A 3,537-nucleotide genomic window follows, 5' to 3' on the forward strand; every position below is an offset into this window, starting at 1 on the left:
AGTTTTGGCGTTGACCCCCTTGTTTGAGTTCCCGAGTCCTGAGGCTTAATTTGTACAACCTTATTTTGATATTTTCACTAACCCACCTTGTCTGCTTGAGCACAGAATGTTACCCAAAATATTGTTAGTGTTCTCCAGAATCCTCTCGCAAAATTACATAAGAAATGGGCGAAAAATGGACAAACAGACAAGCTGAGTTTGTGCAAAAAAAATCAAAACTGGATTGTGCTAGTGTCATTTGTTTAAGTGAGAGAGAAAGTGGTGTGAATTATACTAGAAGGGTGTTGTTCAAGGAAAGAAAAATGGGAGCAAATATATAGCTTGTATCTTTAGGGCCCTTTCTCACCTCAAACCACCCTCTATACAACAAACAAGAATGTTACATACCAGGGGGGCTCCCCATGGAGCAAAAGGGGGCAAAAATATCATTTCTCTTTCTTTACATAGCCATCGAATGATGGCAAAATGGGGGAGGAGGCTTCATCTGCTGTGGAGAAAGAAAAACCTAGAAAAAGGCAAAAAGAGAGGGAGGCAAGGGGAAGAAAGGAAGCTGCAAGAGAGAATAGAGAGGGAGAGGGGAGCGGCCATCTTCCATTGCTACCATTTTCTGGCCTCCATTGCCATCACCTTCCATCCGCCACCACCACGATCTCCATTGATTCCGGCAAGCTTGCCGGAATCCGACCCAAACCAACCCAAACCCTCTTCCTCTTCCGCTCTCTCACTTCCCTAGCAGCCCCCATTTCTCACCGGCAAGCTCCACCGATACTCACCTTTGATTTCATCTCCAACACACCCACCAAACCCATCTCACCATTTACCACCATCCTCCACCTTCTCCGACCACACCTCGTCGGAATCCGGCCATTCCATCTCTACCACCAAAATCCGACCCCAATCTGTGAAACCCACTTCACCTCTACACTTTTCCTCCATCTTCTCCACCCAACCACCTCCACCACAGCAACCTCGCCCTAACTCCGGCCGGCCACCGCTCTACCAAACCCATCTCAAAACCCTCTCTAACACTGGAAACCTCTTTCTCCGATCACCCTTTTCGTGGTCCGACCTCCTCGCCAGAATCTGACAACCCCATTTCAGATCCGGTCCGGCAGCTGCACATCCGTCAGCGACAGAGCTTCAGCGAGACTACAAAAGTCCTAATTTTAGATCCAATCCACCCTCCCCGGCAACCTCTGCAAATAGCCGGGATCTCTTTGCAATCATCATCTCAGTAGGTGGTTTTGCAAGATGAGCTACGGGAGCAGCTCTGGTTTGGTTTCTTCCTACTCATTTATTTGGTTTGGCATTCTTTGTTACAATCTGTTCAAGTATAAATGATTAAATATCACCAACTCTAATGGCTTGGGCTTTTAGGGTAATTGGTTGTTTCACATGGTATCAGAGCCATTGCCTCACGGCTGGTTCATAACCCAGGAACACTCCTAATCCCTTGATATTAAAAATCCAAATGTATGGACAACCCAAAAAAAAGAGAGGAGCTGGAAGAGTAGGGGTTCGGTCATTTTTGCAGAGAGAGGAGGGTGAATGTTTTTGTTGGGAGGATTATAGAGGAACATAGGAAGAAGAGAGTTGATGGGTCCTTGGGTGAGGATGGAAAAGGTGTTTTGTTGATGTTTTGCTTGGCTTGGAGGATGATAAGCTCAATGATTCTGATATGATTGCTGTTCTTTGGGAGATGATTTTCCGAGGTACTGATACAGTAGCTATCCTCCTGGAGTGGATTCTAGCAAGAATGGTCCTACACCCAGATATTCAGTCCAAAGCCCAATCTGAAATTGATGCTGTTGTGGGAGAGTCCCGAACCGTATCTGATTCTGATATGCCAAACCTCCCTTATCTTCAATCCATAGTGAAGGAATCCCTTAGGATGCATCCACCTGGTCCCCTTCTTTCATGGGCCCGGCTTGCAATCCATGACACTCACATTGGAAAGAATTTCATTCCTGCAGGCACAACTGCAATGGTGAATATGTGGTCAATAACCCATGACAAGGCAGATATATCAGGTAATTGCCTAATCCTTTTCAGAGCTAGATTTTGCATCACAATGTTTTGATAATTGCACCAAGTCATATTAAACCTCGGTAATGTTAATATCAAGACGAGAATACTTACTATGTTTGTTGGAATATCTCTTATTCTTGGCAAAAGAAGAAATTGTCGAATTACATCTCTGTCCGTGTTGTCTCTCCACTTGATCATGATGTAATCTATGGAACAACTTGTTGTAGCCTTTTCATTCACGTTCTACATGCCCTAGGCGATGACGGAATGATTCTTGAGCCAACCCTTTGCCCTTCACATCCTCTTTCCCTTCTTGGGGATTCTTACAGGGTGTAGGGGTTTCCTTTCTTTCTGAGGTTATCATTTCTTATGGGATTCAGGGGTTCCACCTTGTCTTCTTTTTGGGACTACTCTCTTCACGTTCCTTGGGATACTCTTTGCATTTCGGGATTCCATCGATTTTGGGAACACTTCGTCACTTCTCTCGAGTCAAGGCGACGACGGACGGAAACCTCCTGAGCCAAACCCCCCCTTTCAATCAAAAGGGATAAAAATACATAAAAATCAAATAACAAAAATCCAAAAAACATCAAAAGCACTCAAAGCGTATTTCGAAACGCCATTCGAACTACGTTGGCTTGATCCCTTTTCACAGGGTACGTAGGTAGCTTGGGTCCACCCAAGTCCAGTCAAACCTTTTAATAAACATTTTTCAAACATTTTCAAGCATTTCAAAGCAAAAACAAAAACAAAAATGGGCAAGGATGGTGATTGCCAGGTCACTCGGAGCCCCCTTTTCATTCCATTTCCGATTTCGATCGTGATTTTCCGGTTTTCATCGGTTTTCCGACGTTTTATCGGGTTTTGGGACGGGCGATGACGTAGCGTGGCCCCTTTACAGGGATTGTCCTCGATGAGCCCAACGATAGGTCATGACGATCGCGAGACTTGTCCGATCTTCAGCAGATTAGGATCGCTGGGCTTGATTCCTTTTGAATCGCCCTCTGAGCCTATCGTGTGTTTCATTTTCTTTTCCCTGGCATTCTCGGTCCTCATGTACCGTTGATTTTCCGATTCATTTCTTTCCCTGTATCTTTTAGTTCATTGTGTGTTTATCTTTGACTCCTTATGTGCTACTTTGGCTTGCTTACTTTTCTAGCACGAGATTGATTATTATTTTCTTAGCATTATCTCTTACATAGGCTCGCATGCTAGTGTGTTTATTCTATTGCTTTGGTAGTTTACTGCTGTGCTTATCTGTCCTCTCACCTGCTTAGTTGTAGCATATATTCACCTTATCTTGATTATCTGCTTAGCTGTAGCTGTGCGTGCGGATGTTACTACTTTCCTAGATGTGATGGGTTAGGATTAGATACGGTGAGTTAGGATTTGGATGTTTATTTTCTTTTGCCCATCCCCGGGTCATGCATGCTTAGATAGACGTTTCTTCGGGGATACTTGTTCCCATTTCACATGATTTTAGCCCAAAATTCTTCAAAATTAATTAAA

General features: G+C 44.2%; 1 pseudogene; it reads left to right on the forward strand.

The window, feature by feature from the left end:
* Positions 1–1,678: 1,678 nt before the first annotated feature.
* Positions 1,679–2,364, forward strand: LOC143888516 (cytochrome P450 78A5 pseudogene; annotated as a pseudogene).
* The last annotated feature ends 1,173 nt before the right edge of the window (positions 2,365–3,537 follow it).

This window comes from Tasmannia lanceolata, unplaced genomic scaffold (genome assembly GCF_043159265.1).
Source record: "Tasmannia lanceolata isolate RefF3 unplaced genomic scaffold, GAP_Taslan_0.1 ptg000012l, whole genome shotgun sequence".
Taxonomy (NCBI): domain Eukaryota; kingdom Viridiplantae; phylum Streptophyta; class Magnoliopsida; order Canellales; family Winteraceae; genus Tasmannia; species Tasmannia lanceolata.